Raw genomic sequence first — 17396 nt, 5'->3', positions numbered from 1 at the left:
TTGTAATTAAATTCTATGAGCCAGAAATGTGCAAAAGCCATTCAACTTAAGTTTGTGCAAAATAATACAAAAAAATAATAATAATTGTTAACAAAAATTGTAATATGAGTATGATATTTTTAAGGATTTTCATATTTTATTTAAACAAATGTTATTGTTTTCAGTTTAAATCACAGTTAAACAATTTTATGTTGATTTAATAATCAATCAGAAGCAGTGATAGAAAATAAGGGATCCACTTGTTTTCAAAATGTTATTAGCTATAATTTATTAGTCCCCTTTTACAATGCAGAAATTGAAAGGCAGACAGACGAAGTTTGTCGGCGAGGGGTTGAAGAGGTAGAGTGCGTATTACACAGGTTTAGGTTAGTTCAAAAGAGAATGAGAAAAATGTCTACCTTTCAATTTCTGGATTGTAAAAGGGGTCTTAGTTAAAATTCACCATCATTCACTGAGAGAAATCTGGAGTGAACAACATACAGAGCTGATCCTTTTAATAATCTCGAATTCTAATCGATAATTGACGTCTGCAGTAGTAACGGACAAGGATCTCAAACTACTATTGGAAGTCTTGGAATCAATATTCATTGAATCATTAAGTGTGTATTAATAATGAAAAATTATTTAAAATTCACCGCAATTTACTGAGAGAAATCTGGACTATCTCACTAGTGAACAACATCCTTTTAATAATCCCGAATTCTAACCGATAATTGACGTACGCACTAGTAACTAGTCTCGTAAACTGCTGTCGCCATACTGGTAACATTGTCCTAGAAATGGTGTGAACTCCTCTAAGAAGTATCTGGCGATATAAAATCCCTCATTTTAATAATCCAAAGTCAACCTATTTCTATCTGAAAGCACTTAGTGCATTAAGATATTGTATATTTAGTACTTAAATTAAATTGGAATCTAAATACACAATTTCACAATGATGATATTGTTACGAAATTGTACTTGAATTCAAATATAACGATTTTAAGGGCTGATTTAAAAGTAGCATAATCTGTGGGCATTGTTAAATAAAAGCTTTCAGTTGATTTGATCGTAAGTTGGCAACGCAGTATTCGAATATTCAGTTAAAGAACATTGTAGAAAGTACACCACAGATGGCGTATGATCTAGAATATTCGAACTTTGACAGTTAAAGAGCTTTCTAGATGGTAATGCAGTGTTATAAATAGTGGCAGAGGTTGCAGTCGTGAGTGAGTTGATCAGAGACGCTTTTCGAAGAAACATCATCTATGTGCCTTAAAGTGTGTTGTGTTTTTTTCAAGTAAATTCGTGTACATTATAAATTGTGTCTGTAATTCTGAGAATTTATAAACGTGTATAAAAAAAACATTGAGTGGCTATTTAATTCTGTTGTTGTTGTACATAAGAAAGAAATAAAGAGTTGTTACAATTTTCAAACGGCTTTTATTTGCAATCAAAAGTATCCGGTTTATTTAAAGGAAATAAACCAGCGTTTTAAAAAGGTTAAAACGTAACAATATATATTTGCAAAATGTCCGTAGGTCGTTAGCAAACCATTTAATCCCTATGGCGCTGACATATATTGGTTGGTGTTGCAGAAGAAGAGCCGCCAATGGGGATTAGATGCTCATATCAAGTTCACTCTCTCAACAAACACAATTTGGTATTAACTGTTGACTATATAACACGCAAACAAAATTCTAACCTATCCGGCATATCGATGGAGATGCCGGATAGGTTAGAATGAATCTATATACGAAGCATAAATCAATGGCGCTCACTGATATCATATGCAATGCGTTCACTAGATGATAGAGGGAAAAAGTTCATTAATAATGAATCATTATGTCTTTTGACGGAAACCGAGATTTATTGTTAACTCTTTGTTTGCACTTAGGGGATAACCCTTACTCAAGCAATGCGTTGTGTTGACATTAGGCAAACAGCTTATGTAAGGGAGTGGTGTTTTTGGACATTAGATTTAAATTTTCCACATTGAAAGTGACAGATAAAACTGCATGAAGTTTATTCCACATACGGACGGCTAAAGAACAAATTTTCAAATATCCAAAAAAAAGTGAAACACAATTCACATTGCCACTCAATAAAGTTGGATACCCTATTGGCACCTTCGTCCTCTCTTGTCGATAAACTCCAAAATAGACTTCGAAGCACCGATCCATACACGAGTGTTGTATTCCATTTTCGGTGATCATATGAAGTGAAATATTTCGTACACCGTTTTCAAACCGAATGCACTTGAATGCTTCTTTCGATACTTGAACAATATGTTTAGTCCAATTCTCATGTCTAGAACATCAAAAGCTTCGATTCCTTAATATTTAAATCGCCCATGGAAACAGATGAAGCAACATATTATCCTGTAGAAGCTTTACATTATATAAAATTTAACATTGACTCCCAAAACCCTTTGGATATATTACCTCATAAAACAGTTGTAAAAAGAGAAAAAGATGTTGCGACTACAATCGCTTTGGAACGACCCAAGTCTCAATCGATCGGTTTAAAAAACTGTAAATGTCATAGGTTATGATTAGAAACCTAAAAATTAACATTGTCTCCCAAAACCCTCTGGATATACTGGCTCATGAAATTGTTGCACAAAGAGACAAAGATGTTCCCACAACAGCTGCATCTTCGATTTGAAACGACCCGAGTCTCAATATGTCTAAGAGATTTTCTCCTTGCGAAAGCTAGGGTCAGCCAAGAATAAATGTATAAAGGGAGGACTGCTTCTTATGGATAGAGAAAGTAACCATCCCTTGATGGTTAGAAATGTGGTAGAAGGAATGGACAATGATGGCGTGTAAATGAAGATACTATGGTTAATGAAATGATATATGATAGATAGAGATATCGATAGAGAACTAGTAAGTTAGTAAAGTTAGTAGATGGTTAGTAAAGTTAATAGAAATAATGGATGATACCTAGCATTTATCTAAACTAGCCAAAAAAATGTAGCATGTTACACGTCTATAAAATTGTATATCTTATAGACGTGTAATATTAATATAATAATGAGTCCCATTCTTGATTGATATTTTGAAACATTCGTTTCAAAACTATTTCATATGAAAGCCGCAAAACCTTATAAATTATATTGCGAATATATAGACCAAGACGGATACAAAGATACTGACTATCACCCCTATATACATGAAATATGTTCCCTGTTACTATATTTCGTTCATCAACTTTGTTCACGTGAAAAAATTGCGCATGTTGTGAAATTTTTAGACGGAATTTTGTAAACAATATACAGCTGTTACAAACAAAATCAACTATTGTGAATGAAAAGTTAATAGGAATATGACGATAGCAATTTTCTCTTCGAGGGAAATGAATATTTCATGGGAACATAAATTTCATATGTTTTTACCAATAAAGGTGATTATGTCATTGTAATTTGCAATAATGGAAGAGACTTATTTTCAATTGGTTCTGTAAAAGAATGAACAGGTCAAAGGTACTATATACTTCCTTCTCTGAACCTCAGGGTAGAATCAGAGTACCAAAGAAATGCTATATAGTATCCTAAATAAAAAGCTATGACGTTTCGCACCTAAATAACCCCAACTGTCTGACTGTATATAGCGCCAACTTATCATTAGCTTTTCTGACAAGATCTGCATTATATTATGAAAGAAATAAATGAATGATTCCAATAAATATGTCTTTCACCATCTACTTATTGATATGTGTTAGAATTTTGTAGATCAAAGTAGATCAAGAAAATATTGTTACGTTTTAACCTTTTCAAAACGCTGGTTTATTTCCTTTAAATAAACCGGATACTTTTGATTGCAAATAAAAGCCGTTTAGTAGTTTGAAAATTGTAACAACTCTTTATTTCTTTAAAATGTACAACAACAACAGAATTAAATAGCCACTCAATGTTTTCTTATACACGTTTATAAATTCTCAGAATTACAGACACAATTTATAATGTACACGAATTTACTTGAAAAAAACACAACACACTTTGATGATGTTTCTTCGAAAAGCGTCTCTGATCAACTCACTCACGACTGCAACCTCTTCCACTATTTATAACACAGCATTACCATCTAGAAAGCTCTTTAACTGTCAAAGTTCGAATATTCTAGATCATACGCCATCTGTGGTGTACTTTCTACAATGTTCTTTAACTGATTATTCGAACTCGAATACAGCGTTGCCAACTTACAATCAAATCAACTGAAAGCTTTTATTTAACAATGTCCACAGATATGTTACAGTTTTACAGCACTGTTACTTGAAAGCATTATGCTACTTTTAAATCAGCCGTTAAAATCGTTATATTTGAATTCAAGTACAATTTCGTAACAATATGTTTTAAACAATTATGAAATACATAAAGATATTTATTATAATATTTAAAAAGTAAACAATTTTGTGAATTAAAAATATTTCCAAACTTGTTAACAATATTTAATAAAGAGCACGCAAACACATTACAGTTTTCTGCATTTGTCAGTTACATTTTTAGGAAATCGAAAGTCAAAATGAAATTGAAATGTATTGAGCGCAAATATGATTCATTACTGTGAAAGTTTTTTTTTACAATTTTAAATGCATTTAAATAAAATATATTATTGAATTTATGGTGCATACGATGGGCATGTTATTAGATAAGAAATTGAAATGTTAAATGTTAAGAAATAATAAAAATAATTAATACCATAACAAATTAAATTAGTATTTTTTTAGTTCATAAGAATAGTAAATACATAAACAAATATTAAACAAGTAATAGAGCTATATTCGGCTGTGCCGAATCTTATATACCCTTCAACAAATATTACTTCAAAATACAAATTTTAAATATTTTTAGGTAAAACATTTTTTTTAAATTTTAAATTTTTTTTTTTTTAAATTTTAAAAAAGATTTTTTTAAAATACAAACAAATTTTAAATATTTTATTTTTTTTAAATTTAAATTTTTTTTTTTAAATTTTAAAAAAGATTTTTTTTCAAATACAAATTTTAAATATTTTTAGGTAAACAACATTTTTTTTTTCGAATTGTTATTTTAATTTTTTTTTTAACTTTTAAAAAATTTTTTTTTGGTGAAAAAAAAAATCGGTTTAAAAAATAATTTTTCCTATTTGGGCCCATTGTAGGTCCAACTTACTATGGTCTTATATACGTCATTGCAAAGGTCTTTGAAATATCTATCATCAGATATCCATATTGTCTATCTACTTAATAATCCAGATATAGGTCAAAAATCGAGGTTGTCCTGGTTTTTTCCTTATATCTCAGCCATTTGTGGACCGATTTTGCTGATTTTATTTTGCGAAAGTATGTCTGACAGAATTATTGAAGATTTGGATGCCGAAGATATCTGGGATCTTCAGAAAATTTATTTCAACAGACGGACAGACAGACAGGCTTAATCGACTCCGCTATCTATAAGGATCCAGAAGATATATACTTTATAGGGTCGGAAAATTATATTGTGGAAATTACAAACGGAATGACAAACTTATATAATCCCTTCTCACGAAGGTGAGGGGTATAAAAAGTAATGGTTGGAAGATAGAGTTTATTAACTCTTTTAAAATACACCCACTGGTAATACGGTTGGTGTTTATTTAAACTGCTTTGCAACTAGGGTTTTTATCCCAAGAGCTCCCGGTACAAATTTCCCGGTAATTTTTCAAATTTTTCACTCCCGATTCCCGGGATTTTTAGTCGGGAAGACCGGGAATTAAAAACTGACGAAAAGTTTTTTACAGTTTTTTGCTTATATCTCGGCAACAATAGATCGCTTATTATTTTCGTATGAAAATTTAAAAAGTGAATTCATTATTTATATCATTTATCTTATTGAATCATTCAAATTTCTTCTTCAAATCCATAACAAAATAGCTTCAAAAATTTATTAATTAATTAAATTTTTCTTCAAATCAAATCTACTACAAAAAGGCTTAAGACAACTTTTTCAATAAATTTTGTAAATGATTTGATTTAACAAAAATTTAATCATTCAAAGTTTGAATAAATTCTGTTATTAATTAACTTTAAAATTAATTCAGTTTAACAAAGGCTTTGGAATGAATCTAAAAAATTAAATATTAGGAATGGATTTATGGAATGAAAGGCTGACATTATTTAATTACGGATTAAGATTTTAGTGAATTAAGCTCAAATTTTATTAATTAATTCGAAGCTCTGATATTTAATAATTATAACACTAAGTTTTTATATGAAATTTGGCTATAATATTCCTAATTTACAGTATCATTATATATTTCGGGAATAGCCGGGTACCCGGGAATTTAGAAAAAAATTTCCCGATTCCCGGGAATCAAAAAATGGTCGGGAAATTAAAATTCCTATTTGCAACTCGCTGTTACTATTCATGTGCACAGTGACATCTTCTAGTAGTTTCATGAATTATCTAAAGGAAAAAGCTAGAATGTTCTATTTCCACAATGATCATCTATAGCTTTTAGCAGCTTTAACAGTTAATGTTAAAAATACATATAAACAATGTTAATAACAGCGTGTTATCAGCATTGTTTCTACTGTGGGAAATGTTTACAATCAGCCGTTAAATTCAAATTCATAATCAAACTTTCTTAACAATATTCTTCAATGGACTCTAGGAAACATTTTCCATATCTGCAAGCTGTTAACAAGTGCTCCAACATACGAATCAATATATTTATCCATTAAATAATAATAGAAATTCATTTCTTTAGCCGGTATTTTTCACAATATGAGCTCAAATTCCAAACACTTAATAAAGAGGCCATAAAAATGTGTTTAGCTTTTCAATTCTTTTCTTTCTTTCAGCTGTGGTGTGGCAGCTACACAAAATATCAACAAAAAAATACAACATTTGTATATAATTACCAAGTACTTTTATAGTACGTACACACTTCAAATAAACACTGCAAGTAAGACACGCTACGCTGTCCATAATGACGATGACGATGCAATTGACGACGATGATTATCAACAATATAATGATGAGGTTGAATGTGGAAAGTTTAACAACAAAATAAAAAAGACAGACATTCAAAGTATTAAATGCCACCAAAGAAAGCAACATCGAAAGAAAAAACCTCAAATTGCAAATTTATTTGCAAAGAAAACACATACCAAGTTTTTTATTTCATTTCATTTTGTGTGGCATGAAATAGTGTAGACTTTTTGACGAGACTAACAAGTGCAATAAAATTATTCAGGAAGGAAAAAAAAATAAATGGCAAAATATCGTTCATAAGAACGAAGACCACAACTGCTACTCGCTAGAAGTAATCAAGCCAATAAACTATAACAGAAATGTGGCATAAAAAACTAAAGAATATTTTGTTTGCGCTTTGTTGTCTGTTTGCAATACGAGATGGAAAATTTTTCTAAAAAACCAAAAAAAAAAAAACATACATAGTTTAAGGATATATGATTGCCAAGTAAAAATAATATGAAAATATTCTTAGAATTTCCTTATAAAACTTGTAATTTCAAAACTACCAGATGTCAATGAATTATTTCAATTATAGAATAAATGCCGAGATTGGCATTTAGATTTACCATTTTTCAAATCACTCCTAAAAGTGGTCATTCATGGTTCCCGTTGTGATATCTGGGTAGGGAATGCCAGGAGGAAAGTAATTCCCCATAACAGATCAGTTCGAGTTTTTAACCAAACCATCCAGTATAAAACCACCCAGGCTTTAAACTTTCGTCTCCATTAGAAAGAATTCGCTGGACAGTGGAAGAAGAGAAGTTATTATATGGAAAACACATTCCGTAGTTGATCACTCGCAATGTTTATCAGTTTTGGGGTTTAGCAACAGTCGTATTTAGACCATATGTTTTTATCTTCGCACATGTGATCTCAAGCGAACACTGTGAAGCCTCTAATATTTTCTCTGTAGAAACACCGAAAGACTTAGGTGGTTATCGAACCCGCAAAACGCAGACAGATATTCTAGCACACTATCATCTAGTTTCTCGGGGTACCCTTTATTTGGGCACCGTTTGCGCATATTTATAGCATATTTCATAGACGTATCATTATTCAATAATTAGACTTCTCATTTAGATAAGAAATTCGCTACGAATTCATCGACATCTTGTTCGGAAATACCAAGCATTTTAGGGCCAGATTAGATGACGTGTAGACAATCAGTGTATATCCGAATATCTACAATGTATACTCTGTAAATCCTCAGCCAGTTCGCGACTGAGATTTCAGCCTGAAGAACACTACACTGATCCAGTTGTCTGAAAGACACAATCGTATCAGTTTGTGCGATATACCTCCGATTTCGAGACATCAGTAATGATGTAAAATTTGTTTACGTGAAGTTTCCTATCGAAGAAGGGTCTGGGAGTGCGGTAATCATTGTTATCCGGAAGTCCTTCCATACAGCCCAATATGGCTGGATGGCTTAAAATCCTCCGGTTCCATACTCCAGTTGTATCAAGTCTTATGGCAGTAATGAGAGCAACGCTTTGTTCAAAATGTCAATAGGAAGTCAGTTTAATATGGCAAACAGGGCATTATATAGTGTAGTGAGTATTTCGTCTCTGATCATCAGTGCCGGGTATCATTTCAAAGAATTTATGGTATGACGACCATATTAAAAATCCATTTGATGTACCTGGGTGTAAAGCCCCATGTACTTTATATAGCCTTCCTATATGAATAAAAAAAAAAAGGCGGCGGCCTTAGACCCACTCTCCTAAGCGTTATAATTCCACGATAGTTTTGAATCCAGAATAACTTTCAGATATTTTGCCTTTGAAAAAAGTATATAATTTTTCACGGAATTCACACTAAGTGCACTTTTGTTGCTCCAGGTAGAGTGTCCGGAAAGCCAGTTCGATTCTTTGCGAGATAGTGTGCATATATTTTCTAGACACTGTCACGGAGACATCTCTCGCATGCGCAACACTGTTTTAAACCATAAAGTCGAACTCTATAAGTAGTAAATATCACAGTAAGGTTGATGAGAATTCATTGAGGAGGCCCGCGTTTGCCCTAATATAGATGGCAGTTTAAACCACAGTATAGAACATTACCCTTAGGCCCAGAAGTCCATCTATAAAGGTAATAATGAACTGATCAAGTCCCTGTAGGGTAGTCATTATGGGACATCAATCCCCATATCCAGGGTTTTCAGAAGGAAGGAGGTATGAAGACCACATTTCACCTAATCCATGAATCCGGAATATGAATAACAGCTCCACAACGACTTTTAGCTAACTAGTGATGATGAACCCTAATGCTACAGTGATAACATGTCCAGATTTTTCGAAGCTTCAATCGTAGGTCTTTCAGTTGTTCAATTTTAACCTCAATCGTAGGAGTTTATTTTGCTTAATTTTAGTTTCAATCGTAGGTCTTTATGTTGTTCAATTTTAGCTTCAACTTTAGCTTGAATAGTCTTCTAAAACTTCACGGTGGTTTTTCAATGAATGAATTATGAATATTTTAAAGGATTCTGTAATTTACAAGATCAAACTCGTAGCACAATCCACAATTCTTACATCCACAGAGACTTAGATGTACCCTTGGTCAAAGATGAATTCAGAAAAACTCGAGAAGCTTATTTATCAAAATTACATCATCATCCGAACCCGCTCGCAAGGCTACTTACAGTAACTCAAGACAGCTCGAGGCTGCGTAGAGCTGATTTACCACTCATCTAATTTTCCAAATATGATTCTCCACTGAGAGTTTTAAGATTTAATTACATATTGTAAGGCCTAGAAATTAAAGGCAGGAATAATATTATAATAAACGTATAAAAAAAAAACTCGTTTTCTTAATAAAATCCATTGTGATATGCTGTGTATGACATGTTTCTCGAAATCACAGTTCTTCCACATCAAGGCGATTCAATTCGGAAACGAATCCGACAGAGGAGACATCACCAAGAGTTCCAATAATCCGGTCATGTCAAAATTGTGAAATTCTTATACTTATTATTATATATTAAACCATCCCAATGTTGCATCTAGTAATCTGTATCTCTTATCTGCTAAAACCGGACAGCGAAAGTATAGTTTAACACCCTCTCATCATAATTTTTTAATCGAATGAAATCGAAATTTAATTTTAATCTTGTTGGATTCCACAAGCAACCGAAATGGCTCAATTGGGTCCAATTGTTAGGTTCCCATTCCGTATTCCTACAGGAGACATTACCAAGAGTTCCAATAAACCGGTCATGTCAGAATTGTGGAATTCTTATCTAATTAAACCATCCCGATTTCATTACAGAGACTCAACCTAAATAGATCCATAAAATTTTACTGGAACGTTGCATCTAGTAATCTGGATCTCTTATCTGCTAATACCGGACAGTGAAAGGATAGTTTAACACCCTCTCATCTTCATTGACATTTGATTTTGAAATCGAAATTTAATTTTAATTTTGTAGGATTCCACGAGCAACCGAAATGGCTCAATTGGGTCCAATTGTTAGGTTCCCATTCCGTATTCCTAGAGGAGACATTGCCAAGAGTTCCAATAATCCGGTCATGTCATAATTGTGGAATTCTTATCTAATTAAACCATCCAGATTTCATTACAAAGACTCAACCTAAATAGATCCACCAAATTTTACTGAAACGTTGCATCTAGTAATCTGGATCTCTTCTCTGCTAAAACCGGACAGTGAAAGGATAGTTTAACACCCTCTCATCTTTATTTTTGGATCGAATGAAATCGAAATTTAATTTTAATCTTGTTGGATTCCATGAGTAACCGAAACGACTCACTTGGGTCCAATTATTAGGTTCCTATTCCGTTTTCCTAGAGGAGACATCGTCAAGAGTTTTAATTAGCCGGTCATGTTAAAACTGTGGAATCCTTAGCTATATTAAACTATACCGATTTCATTACAGAGATCTATCCTAAGTAGATCCTCCAGATATTGCAGAAACGGTGCAATCTGAATCTTATATAAGCTAAAACCGGGCAGTTTAACTCCCTCTTATCTTCATTTTGTATGTAAGATCCATTCGCCTGACTTACTGATGGCCTTCGAGATATGACAACATAACTTTCCAATCCTGAGTTGGAAGCTGTGGCTTACAGCACTGGAGAATCTCCAAGATCTTCTCCGGGCTAGATGGCTCAGCTGGAATTTTAGCTATGGATTTAGGCTTGTGGTGAGTGAGATATCCCTTCCATACTTCACCCCGCTACATGACAGTCGTCTTGAGTAGCAGAGCTGAGCGTTCATCTATACAAGACATCAGCTTAGGCGATCCTGGTACCAACCAGCATCATCGCATTGCGGAGGAGTGACTAGGTTCTCTTTTAGAACTTTCCAGAACACTCCTGCTTCACCATATCCCAACTTGATTGGCATATTGATCCTTCACTGACACTCCTGTGGATAACTGCCCCGACGAGGTTGTCTCCGATAACCTCGCTAAAGGACTTAGCTAACGACTTTTGTGCCGCTTTGGCACGTTTGGGTCCCGGTTGCTGGCTCTTGGCTGTCGCATCCTCCTCTGAACGTTGCAGTTTAGGCACCACAGATGTATAAGCGGAAGGAGGTGCGGTCTTGGGACCATCTATGTGGGGTTTCGCTCAGGACAGGGAAGCTTGTTGCTCCTTTGTGAGTTCCTCGACTTTTTTAGAGTCGAGATCCTCTAGAAGCCATTGGCGGAAAGCTTGGTTGTAGTAGATCTTCGGTACACTTGGACTCCTAGTCGGAGAAATTATTTTTGGATCAGAGACTGACAGTTTTTAGACTAATGTTTTAAGGTCTTTTACTTCTATCCTTAATTTTCCTTCATTCAATTTCCTTATTTTTAAAAATGTATCAAAATATTACAGAACTACCCCTTAACAATACATTCCCTAACGTTGCTTGGTAACCCTCTGCCACCAAAACACTAACACCAGAGCAATGACCGGCAAATCGGCAATAAACTTTAGAGTTGAGACTTTTTGGCAAATAATAAAGAATAGAAGAAAGAAAAACAAACTCAACACACAGTCAGTTGAATAACATACAAAAATAAAATGATAATATTGTATTCATTACAGTTCATAAAATGCAAAGAATGAAAAGAAAAATAAAAACTATTTTAAAACATAATTACAATTGGGTACAACAAATTTTTAATTAAGCGCATTTCCTTTAAGGTTCTTTTACTCGTTTTATTTTTAATTCTTTATTTAAATTAAATATTCTGTCTCTGTCTCTGCTTGTTTAATCTAGTTTTTTTTCCATTTTTTTGAGTAAATGCATTCATTAATTTATACAAATATGTAGTAGAGATAATATGTAGTAAAATTCTAAACAAAGAATTGTATTTGTCGAGCTGTTTCTTATTATTAATGAATTAAAATAGCGAGTACAGTGAGGCCGGATTTAAAGGATTTTAAATAAAAAACAAAGATTTCGAAATAGAAAAAGTTTTTCTGATGAATAGATCAATGAAGTGGAATTAATAACGAACTAGTTCCTGCTTTAGTTGAGTAAGTTCCAAAGTTATAATTACTTTCAGTAGAACGAAGTGATGTAATTGATACTCACTCTCTTCGAGCATTCAGATCAATACTCCCATAATTCGTATTTGGTTGAGATCAATTGTGCTCCTATCCTTAATTTTTCCCTCCTTCGTATACTTACATTTATAACCCAACAGCGTTAAACGAGGCCCCACTCTGCACTAGTTAATTCTACAGCCACTATGTCACAAACAAATTGTCGAGTACGTATTTTAAAACTTTGACTACATAGAACATCCAAGTGCAAGCATGAGTACATTGTCGAGTACGAATACGTAGTACTAGTGTCATTTTGTTGTCTATAAGTTTTTATACTAAATGTTTAAAATTGATAAACACAAGGCTGACGCATACAGCTGCTATATTTTATTCTTTTTTTTTAATGAAGAAATATAAAAAAAATGAAGTCAATTGCTACAATGACCTCAAAATGAATCTCATTGTAAACCCAAGCGTCGTACATTTACAAAGAAATTTCAGTTGTGGGCATAAAACATTAACCAAAAAGAAAAGCAGCCACATTTCTTACAACTGCTTAAGGTAGAGTAGAATCTTTGTAATAAACTTTATTTTATTTACAAAGAAAGTCAGCCAGTTTTACGTGTTAAATACACAAAGCCACAAAAGAAAGAAAGATTTCTCACAGATGGTTTATATTTTCAGTTTTTTTTTTTAAAGAATTTTACCTTAATAATGAAAAATAGGTAATTGTCTTTAGTAAAATGATTGTCAGCTGCATTTCATGCTTAATTGAATTTAAAAAAATTTACATTTTAAAAGCAATTAAACCACAATTTTGTGTTTTCGAACTGGGGTTTTCTTTAATCATTTAAATTTTGAATTTCAACCAGGGGATGGCCCTTACTAATACAGCATTTTTTTTTTTAAACAAACACAAACTACGAAGCTTTTTGCTTGTCTGCAGATACACCCAGAGTCTCTGGCGGGAATCGAACCCGCAACCCTCAGATTAATAGTTCAGCACACTAACGACTGGTCTATCGGGGCACCCAATGAACTGTTGATAGTTTTAAAATAGAGAAAAGAAGTATAAGTTTAAATTCTACTAAATTAAAAATAAAGATTTTAGCTGGGAGTTTATTCAAATTCAGAACAAGTAAGATCATGAAAGAAGAACGAATTATTTCTGAATAGAGTCAAGAACTTTACTCTCTAAATCGGCACAAATGAATTAGATTAGAACGGATGTAGGGAACATCCGTTTCATTGTAATATAGATAGGAAGTCTAAAAACAACTCACATAGCTAAAGCAGCTACTGTAATATATGAGAAGTTTGAGGAGAGTTCAATTCTCTACGCGATCAATACATACTTTGAAACAATGGCCTTTACTTGAGAGTTGTATTCCATTTCGGTCCTGTTGATCAGCTTTTTCCGTAACTGTTTGATTTTTAAACGCATTTAAAAACGGTTTGAGTAGAAATTTGTCTCATTGTTTTTCAAAATCATGTATTAGTTGGTTTAATTCAAAATCAAAAACAATATTTGATTTGTTTTAATTAAAGATCATCATTTATTCCAGTTGATCATAGACTCCATTCGTTTATCTGCTTTGCAATGTCCAATAATTTTCCCGGAAACTGTCACACCATTCATGATAACTGGTAAAGAAAGTTCATCATTGTGGCAAGTTCGACAGAACTCATGAATAAGGGATGGGAACGACTCCATCTCCGTAATTGGAAGGCTAATAGGTTCCTTTGTGATACGATTACAACTTCCTGTATGTCATCCCAGTTCGCCGCACATATAAAGTCATGATGCCTCAACAAAAAACTCGTAATCTCTCCTCCTCTTTATCAGTGTAACAACTTCTACAGAAGTCGTTGAATGGGAAATATAATCTTCTTAAATGAGGCCGGAATACACAGTAAGTCATCATCACTGCCTTCAAACCCAGTAGCTAATCGCTATTAATTCTTAATCAAACAGTTGAAATTTATATTTAGTACATACTATGCAGTCTCTGGCAGACAAGAATTCTCTTAATACCATTCAGATTAGAAACAGCCAGACAGATTCGCTGGAATCTTAAGATGCAAGATTAGAACTTGACTTTATTTAGTTGGTCTTTCTGGGCTGCCGAGTTTTCTTATGTCCAAAATACTGTTACCAGATACCAGATGTTAGAAGAGTGATACAACTGAAAGTGTGGCCTAGAAGAGTTCAATAACCGAATATTTTGACATATAGCCGACATTATTGGATGAAAATCTCTGTCGGAAGAACAATTTACTGATCCGGCACTATGAATCCTTTCATCAGTCGGAACATGAAACGTCCCCATATCCATTTATGGGGACGTTTCATTGTCGAGTATGTAGACACCTCCAGGAATTTGCTTATTATGAGCTAAGGTGGATATAAAGAACCCAATTGCACAATCACAATAATGATATGGCCTAGAATGGAGCAAAGGCATACCGCGAATCTCCTGAGTTCCTAATTGAGCAACATGGTGACAGCGACCAACAGGCACTATCATGCTGAATGCCTCGTCTTCTGTAAGAGTTCTAAAATGAGAATTTGTTTTTTCATAACTCTTTATTGACTCTTTCTTTTAAGTAATTTACAATAAGTGTTAAAATCTTAACTAAAATTAAAGTTGTTATTGCCGCAGTTCCAGTGTTTCCAATCAGCCTCAGTCGTCTATGACCCTCAAATGACAGCAACTCCCTGGCAAGGGGATTTGGGTGATCCCATAATTTTGACAGGTAGTTTAAACTGGAGAGTTTGATATCCTCGCGTGTTATGGGGACATTGAGATCCCTTTGGATATTGCTATTGCGAATGTATCATGGGACACCTATTATTTTCCGTAACAGTGCTGACAGCTTTCTTTGCAATTTTTCAAAGTTAGATGAGGAGGCTGTTCCCCATAGATGACTGCCGTATAGCCATATCGGTTTTATAACTGTTTTGTACAAAAGCACTTTGTTCTCCAAGTCTAGAGCAGACCGTCTGCCAATTAGCCAGTGCAATTGAACTGACTTTAATATTATTTGTGTAACCTTGACTTCAATATGGTGGGTCCATGTTAAACGGCGATCAAGATGGATACCGCGATATCTCACAGGCCTCTGTTCTGGAATTTTTATATTATTTATTTGTATGTAAGCAGAATTTTCTCGTCTTACATTGAGTTTTATTTTCCATTTGTCCAGCCATTTTTCAAAATCGTCGATGTGAAACTTGACCTGTTCAGAAGCTATTGTATACTTAAAGAAGCTGTATCGTCCGCAAATGCAGTATAGAAAATATATAGGAACGGCCCTAGAATACTTCCCTGTGGTACACCAGCGGATATTTTTCGACGTGACGAGGTCACATCTTTTGATCTGTTTTGGAAAGATCTTTCTTGTATGAAATTTTTAAGCAGTTTATGTACATTTACAGGCAGTAATCTAATAATTTTGTGTATTAGTCCATCGTGACAGACTTTGTCGAAGGCTTGAGATATGTCAATAAATAATGCATAGCAATACTGCTTGTATTTTCTTAACCTTTAAGAACCAATTAAACTACACAAATTAAAATCAAATATGTTTTAAGCAAAGTTGAGACCAACAAGATGTTATAGCTGTTCTTGAAACTCTATGAAATTTCAAGAACGAATTGCAAGTCAGCTATTTTTTTATCAAGTTTTGCAAAAAATTACTTTTTTAACATAATTCAACAAATACTTTAATTGTGGTTTAACTTTATCAAAGTTTTATAAAAACAAAATTCTATAAATAAATAAATAATTGATAAAGTTAACATTTTATAATGTTTATATACATACAGTGGTTGACAGAACAATGGAAACTTTTCCAAATATTTCATTAGTGGCCTAAAATCTGAAATAATTTTTTTAAAAAATTTTACCATTTTTGTAGCATTTTATTTGTATACTTTTACTAACTTAATTTAACAAAAAAAAACAAAGGACATAATTAATTAAATTCTAAAAATGAGAAAACAAAATTAAAAGATTTCTTTATTACGGCATTGACAAAACAATGGAAACTTAGGTATTATTTTAACAAATATGGTCTAAACTTTGCAATAACTCAATATTTTGTTGGGTATCCCTTATTTTTTATAACTGCTACACATCGACGATGCATTGAACCAATTAAAGAGTCAATGGTCTCCTTTGAAATATTTTGCCATTCCCTTATAACCGCCTCCGATAAATCTTCCTTCCTGGTGTAATTTTGGGTCCTTATTTTACAATCTACAATTTCCCATAGATTTTCTATGGGATTAAGATCTGGCAATTGGGCAGGCCACTTCAAAACACGTACATACCTCGTTGGATTGTAACCACTCGGTTACAACCCTAGAGGTGTGTTTCGGGTTGTTGTCGTGTTGGAATCTCCAAACTAGGGGCATATTTTCCTCAGCGCATGGATACATAACATCGTTTAATATGGTTCTGTATCCTATACCTGTCATGGTATCTTTTATAATATTAATTGGGCCCATACCTTGCCCTGAAAAACATCCCCATACCATAATATTGCCACCGCCAAACTTTACAGTCTTATTTGTGTACTTTGGATCTAATCTTTTTCCCTTTGGTCGTCTTACAAATGTTCTCCCATCACTGCCTCTTAAATTGTATTTGGATTCGTCGGAAAAGAGGACAGCATTCCATTTCTGTATCGACCAGTTTAAATGATCCCTGGCAAATTGTAGACGAGCAGAACGGTTCTTTTTAGAAATGAGTGTTTTTTTTCACAGGGCAATAGCAACCAAGACCAGCCTCATTTGCCCTGCGACTAACTGTTCGGGTACTTATTTCTAATTTTAGGCTATTAACAACCTCTCAAGGAGTTATTTTTGGGAATTTCTTGAACTCTCTCGCTATTAAATTATCTTGTCTAGGAGTAA

This window comes from Calliphora vicina, chromosome 4, assembly GCF_958450345.1.
Source record: "Calliphora vicina chromosome 4, idCalVici1.1, whole genome shotgun sequence".
NCBI lineage: Eukaryota > Metazoa > Arthropoda > Insecta > Diptera > Calliphoridae > Calliphora > Calliphora vicina.
Note: the sequence above shows the minus strand (reverse complement) of the source record.